The sequence below is a fragment of the Passer domesticus genome, chromosome 8 (genome assembly GCF_036417665.1).
Source record: "Passer domesticus isolate bPasDom1 chromosome 8, bPasDom1.hap1, whole genome shotgun sequence".
In the NCBI taxonomy this organism is placed as follows: Eukaryota; Metazoa; Chordata; class Aves; order Passeriformes; family Passeridae; genus Passer; species Passer domesticus.
Genome location: NC_087481.1, coordinates 33711513 through 33717512, shown reverse-complemented (window position 1 = coordinate 33717512; position 6000 = coordinate 33711513). Strand labels below are relative to the sequence as shown.

At 48.2% G+C, this 6000-nt stretch overlaps 1 protein-coding gene across 2 annotated transcripts in view; it reads left to right on the top strand.

Moving 5' to 3' along the window:
- Window positions 1-638: 638 nt before the first annotated feature.
- The window catches only part of TSPAN14 (tetraspanin 14), a 35181-nt gene continuing 29819 nt past the window's right edge, over window positions 639-6000 (top strand). The window contains exon 1 of one of the 2 annotated variants that reach the window (XM_064430267.1): window positions 639-780. The gene's annotated coding sequence lies outside the window, so the exon portion shown is untranslated. Of the gene's footprint in view, window positions 781-1032; window positions 1324-6000 lie in introns of those variants that run through there. The other variant, XM_064430266.1, reaches the window with a different exon arrangement.

Sequence of the window (6000 nt, the reverse complement as noted above, 5' to 3'; positions counted from 1 at the left end):
CCCCCCATTTATTTAAATAACTGCGTGTGGGAAATGAGACGGAATCTTGATCGTGTGAGCGGCGAGTGGGTGACACGCTGGTGTGTATTGCCTTGTCAGACATCAGAAGGGGTTGGATGAGGGGAACTGTGCATTTACTGTTAATTCTAGCACGCTTTTGGCTGTCAGCTTTGATGAGTGGAGAATTAGCACACCAGAGAAATGCTAAACTCGCACCATTTGATTGCTCAACAGATCCTTCTGCTTCAGTGCGATTGCTGCTGCCTTTGTGAGCGGGCTGTTCCTGACTCGGGGCAATAAGGAATTCCTCAGAGTCCAAGGGCTGCAGCAGGTGAAGAAAGGGTAGAGAAATGAGGCAGCCTGTAGGGACACGTGTGGTGCTGCACTACTCCCCCGGCCCTGCCTTCCTGCCACAAATGTACTTTCATAGTTAGCGAAGCCCTGAAGACATTAGTTTTGCTTTATATATGAGGATGGGGATGAAGGTGACAGAAATGTTTCCCTGTGTTAAGAGAGGTGTGGAAAGGGGACAGAAGGGGAGGGTGGAGGTGGGAGCCAAGCGGGACGGCAGGGCAGCATTTCCCCCCTGCCAGGCGGCTGCCTCAGGTGGGAGCCATCACTCGCTAGCACGGCTTGAAACAGCCCAGCCCTCCCTCCCCTCCCTCCTCTCTTCTCAGCGTCCCGCTCGGGAGGAGCAAAAGCCCTGGGACGCCCGAAGACTCAAAACACTCGTCGGGGTCATTTTATTTCATGTCTTTCCTTCGCCTTGCGGCTCTCCAGGTGGGCTCGGTGTGGCTCAGCATGCGCTGTGTGTGACTCGCTGGCTCACGCCCCGCAGCCTGCGGGCTGAGGCGCGGCCCAGGCCCGAGGCGGGCTGCCTGAGCCCACACGCGGGGCCGGGCCGCGGAACGGGCCCGAGCTAACAACGCCGCGCTCCAGGGCTGCGGGGAGGCACGGCCAGGGCCCGGGGGTGCTCGGGGGGACGCCTGCCAGGGGCTCACAGCGGGAGAGCCGCGGGGTGCGGAGGCAGAGCCGCGCTTCCTGCACGCCCCTTTGTGTGGAGCGGAGCGGGCGTGGCCCGGCGTTCATTTCCGCGCCGCCTGGGCCCGGCGGGAGCGCGGCGGGGCGGCTCGGCACCAGGGCACGCCCGGCACCAGGGCACGCCCGGCACCGCCTGGCGCTCCGGCCGAGCTGACGCGGGGAGGAGGCTCCGGCAGCGCCGCCGCGTCCATGGAATAGCCGAGGCAGCGGAGCGACCTACGCCGACCGCCGCCTCGCCCTCCGCCCAGCCCGGCGAAACTTAGCGAGCAGGCTGCTGCCCCGGTGAGTCCCGGCCCGGGCACCCGCCTGCCCCGGAGCGCCCCTTGCTCTCTCCGTCGTGAAGCGGCGGCATTTGCACCCGCTGTGCCCGGAGCAGCCCCGGCTGTTTCCCGGCAGCGCGGGGCTGCGGCGAGCCCCTGCCATTGTCCGTGTCCATTAAAGGAAGCCCGAGAGGCCGGGCGAGGCTTCCTCGGGGAGTTCGAGCTGGCTTGTCTCGTTGAGGTGCCCCGAGGGAGAAAAATAGTGATAACAACAAAAATTGCGGTAATGGGGAAAGGCCTTTCGGAGTGCTGCAGCCGGTTTGCCCGCTCCGATCTCCGCCGTCGCCCCGGCTGCTGCCAGAGCCTGCCCCGAGCCCGGGCTGCGTGGAGGGAGACAGGGAACAGTGGGTGTTAAGAATGTAACTTAATTTCTAAATTATTTTAACATTAATTGGCTGTCGGCTGTGGTAGTGAGTGACCTCTCTGGCACCCTTTCAGCCTCCTGCCCTAGCAGGCCTGGCCGTGGGGCGCGGGGGTACCAGCGAGGATGCTCCGTGGTCAGTTGTTTTGGCTCTTGCTTTATCTTCCGTGCTCTGTGTAGATTTAGCATTTTGAGACATTCTGAATTAAAAAAAAATAAATTAAACCTCACAAAGAAACTTATCCCATGCTATAAAAGAAGCTACTTGTTTGGGTGTTTTTTACTTTCTTTGGTGGATCTTCCAAGGAGGTGATGGTGGAGGCATGAAGGATATTTTAAAATAACTGGCGGGACAAAATTCTTCCAGCACTGCTTTTTAGTTTTTGGTTGGGTTTTTGTTTGTTACAGTGGCATAAGCCTTGTGACCTAGAACTCTGGATAAAAATGGAAGGAGAGCAGTTCCTAGAGAATAGAAGCACGGGGTGTGTCTCGTTATAAGTGCTCTCTGGTGAGATGATCCATCTCTTTCCTGGCTGTCTCCAGCAGGGAGCAAGGCATCAGTACTGAGACGCTTTATACTCACCGTAAATGTGTGAAATTTGTCATGCTTTTGGTGTGGAAGGTTGAGGTGCTAGCCTTATCTGCTTGACAGAATTGTGTGCAGAGATCAGGTGGGAATTCAAGTCTAGTAGTCATTGGTGTGAAGTAGGAGCGAGCCGTGGTGGAAACTGCTTTGCAGCTTTTGATTTGGTTTGTGTGTTTGGGATTTTTTAGAGGAATTCAGGAGACTTGTGTTGGTAGAATGGTGTTCTTTATCCTTTGGTTGATGGCACTGAAGAAAGCACTTTAAGGGTGTGATCTGTATCCTTTTAGCTCTGCTCTTGGAGGATGGAATATAGTGTTGTTGTCTGTTGTCAGAAGGTTGTCCTGTTCAAAACTATAATGCCACTGAAACAGGAGTTTTCCTGTTTCTTTCCAAAAGTTTGTAAGTGTGTTTATATTGAAGAAACAATGTAAGTTACAAGTAAAAACAAAGTAACAAACAAAGGAAACAAAGAAACAAAGTAAGTTACAAAGTTGATATTTTGTTTTATGTTTGTTGATCGTGTTCCTAGGTGGACTTGCTGAAGGCGCAGTCTGGGTCTAAATCACAGTCATGGAAAGCCGATTTTCTGGCTGGTGTGTGCTCTGTGATTATTTTTTTTAGTGTAAGTCGATCCAGTTAGCTTCCTTTGTAGCTCCCTTTGTAGCGTTATCTCTAGGCCCCGAATCAGGAGAAAACTCATTTAAGTCTTGTTCTTGTTTCTGGGCACAGGCTTTGTGTGCCATTTAGTGCGTGGTAGACAAACTAATCCTACTGTTTCCTGTTTAAAGCCTTTTTCCTGTCCTTCCTGCCTCCTTGTGGGGAGCAGGAGGGTGGCAGAAACGAAGGAAAAAGTGTGATCTTTTGCTAGGAGCAGTGTCTGTGCAGAGCCTTCACATGGGTGGCATAGCCAACAGGACTGCAAGGGAGTGTGTGCTGGGCTGCCTTTTACTGGCTTGGGCCTTGTAATACTTAATGAAAGGAGCATAAAAAACCCTCGCTCTGAGCCCTAAGATGCTGTTTAATTGGGATACTTTCCTTGGTGTTGAAGGCATAACTTTTTGCTCTTGGGTGTAGCAAGAAAATTGTTGACATGGTGTCTTATGAATTTGGTTATGTCTGGATGATGAAATGAGTTTGTTGTATGTTTCTAATGAATGACAGGAATATTTGATTGTTTTGAGGCTGACCTCTGATTTCCTTTAGAGGGTGTTTTTATTTAGTTTATGAAGCTTTAGTGGGAGGCTACTAATGTGCCATTACCTGTAAATGGGTGTTTGGAAAAAAGAGGAATTTTACTGCTGGCAAATTGTCTTAGTCTATCAAGTTTCTCATCGTGGGTTAGGTGTGCCACAGTTTGAGCACTGATAAGCGTGAATAAATTAAATGCTTGTTTTGAGCTCCCTGTGTTAGTTCAGAATTCTCATTGTGGTGTGTGTGAGGGGAAGTGGAGTTCACAGAGCAATTATCAAAACTGTTCCACAGATCCTCCCTTTATTTTTTTGCTTTTACAAAAAGTTTCACCTGGGTGGGGGTATGGAAAAATCTGTGGATTTCGGACACACTTCACTTGTGAGTTCTCTGTGCCACGTTGCTTTGCATTGTGGCTTCCTGTGTCAAAACTTCCTGTTTTTTGGTAGAACAGACTTTCACACTTTGCCACCTGTGGTACATTTTTAAGGCTAGGAGGGCTGCAATTCACAAAATCCATGAACGTGCTGTGGTTTGCATTTTGCTTCAAGCTGAAGTAGCTCGGGTAAAGTAAATTAGACCGTCAAACAGTAAATGGTGCAGGCTGTTACTAAAGTGGAATTAAGCAGAAGTTATTTCTAGATACAGACGTTGCATTCTAGATCCAAAGGATCGTCATGTGTGTTCCTCTCTGGTATTGCCCAGTCCTAAAGTTTTTGGCTCTTCCAAAGCTCTGCTCGGTGGCTTGGGTGGAGCTACTGATGCTGCCTTCAGCCCCTGGCACAGTTTGGACAGGAGCAGGATCCTTCTCTTCGATTCTTTTGCTCATGCTCAGTCAAAAGTATCTCATGAAGGTTAAGAACAACGTCAGAGATAGTCAGACTAAAGCTTATCAAGGTTAGGCATGTGTGGGTTTTAAAGAGTAACAGTTTGGATCTTCCCAAGAATACAGCAATCTGAATTTTGATTCAGTAATCTAAAAAGAAAAGGAGGGGCTGAAATGTCTAAGCTCTGACTTAATTTTAAATGCATAATTTAACTGCTGGATGTCATATTTATTGAACTACTTTTTGTGTTGTAAAACAACTTTATTCTGGAGAAGATCTGCTTTCAGATGGTCAGTTAGCTGAAAAATCATTGTTGGGCAAATTCTTGTATTTCGGGAATGTCACAGGTGAGGATAATAGCAAAGTGCAGGTGTTGAGGATCACCTTCAAAAGTGATCCTTAAAAATTTTTAACCAATCTGACATAAATCTTGGAACTGAAGCCCTCAGATAGAAGAAACACTCTGCTTGATTATTCACATGTGAATTCTGTTATCACTTGTGCAGAAAGCCTTTAGCAAACGGAAAAAAAAATGCTGGCCACAATAGGAGCCATATCCAAATCCAGGGCTCTTGACTGGGGTTAAAAATAGGTTTATTTTCTTTTCTGGTCCAAAGTGTGCCTCAGCCCCTGTTTGGTGGGGGGGAGGGATCAGCACTTGTTTTGCTTCAATGTTTCCTGTCTTTCTTCAACTCTTTGGGAGCCAAGCAACAGTGTTTTGTCCTTTTCATTGTACCACAGTTTGCGGATGATACGTGTGGGTGGAAGAATTTCTGCTCTTATCTAAGGTGATTGCTTTATCTGTCCTTCTTCTGAGAGCTCTTTCTGTGTCACTGCCTTTAGAAACTGTGCAAAAGCTGAAAATCTTAGGCCTGTCTTCATCCTTCATCTGAACCTGAGTGAGAAAGTCAAGGGTGTAATAAACACAGGGCTCTGCTTCCCCTTGGTCTTTGTAGTGAGCGTTGTTGAATGTTGTCTTGGTGTTGTAAAAGAGCTTCTGTGGTGTTAGAAAGCAGCTTCTCTGTGTTTTGTGCTCCTGGGCTAGAGAACAGGCATTTATGCCAAACTGATCAAGGTCTTCCGTGGGAAGAGCTGTCCTGAGCCCCCCTGATGTAGTTGGGGCTCTTTGGCACTAATTGGCTCTGGCACTTGAGGAGCTTGTGTGTGCACGTGAGCTTTTGGCTTTAGGGGTTGTTTTATTTTGGCATTCTCGTTCTGTTTCAGGCAGGTTGTTTGTGTACAACCTCAAAAGTGTTCATGTGTCCCAACAGCCCTTTCCAGAAATCTCTTTTCCTCTTTTAACAGTTTTTGTTTCCTGCTCAAGGACTAAATAATTGATACTTGAGTCTCTCTGGAAAGGAGCTTTGTCTAAATAATTGATGGACTTGAAGGTAACAAAGTCAGGTGTTTGAGTTGCTGCCCTTGCAGCTACAGAGTATTTGGAGGCAGCTGAATGCTGTGAATTTTAATATTTTTTTAAAACCTCATTTATTCAGTTTGGCAAGTTGTGTACTCTTGCTTTGGGGCATAAAATGGATGCTGAAATATGTTTACTGACATCTAGAAACTTCTGGAATAGAAAACAAAGGGAATAGCCTCAAGTAACTTGGATCTGAAGGGAGACACCTGAGAGGTTGGATTTTGGTCTTTATGTGACAGCAGCCTTCTGGCTGCTGG